The 216-nt window shown below is 49.1% G+C and overlaps 1 protein-coding gene across 1 annotated transcript in view; it reads right to left on the bottom strand.

The window, feature by feature from the left end:
* The window catches only part of LOC104536095, a 9,712-nt gene that overhangs the window by 9,296 nt on the left and 200 nt on the right, over positions 1-216 (bottom strand). The window lies entirely within an intron of this gene.

The raw sequence follows: 216 nt of genomic DNA, 5'->3' as shown, positions 1-216 counted from the left end.
CAACCCCGAACTGGGTCTACCCCCGCAACAGCGGCGCTTTCTTCCCCTTTTCAGGTTTAGGAATTAGCTGAATTACCTCAAGATTCCCGAAACTTCAAGCAACGCGAGAAAATAAAAGTCAATGGAAGTTCCTAAAGTTTCTTGAGGAAGAGGAGGGCAGAAAATGCCACAGGGTTCCTCCACGCTGGACACGGAGGAAGGCTTTTTTACCCCTCA

Source organism: Mesitornis unicolor, unplaced genomic scaffold (genome assembly GCF_000695765.1).
Source record: "Mesitornis unicolor isolate BGI_N332 unplaced genomic scaffold, ASM69576v1 scaffold14062, whole genome shotgun sequence".
Classification (NCBI taxonomy): domain Eukaryota; kingdom Metazoa; phylum Chordata; class Aves; order Mesitornithiformes; family Mesitornithidae; genus Mesitornis; species Mesitornis unicolor.
Note: the sequence above shows the minus strand (reverse complement) of the source record. Positions and strands in the feature narration are given on the sequence as shown.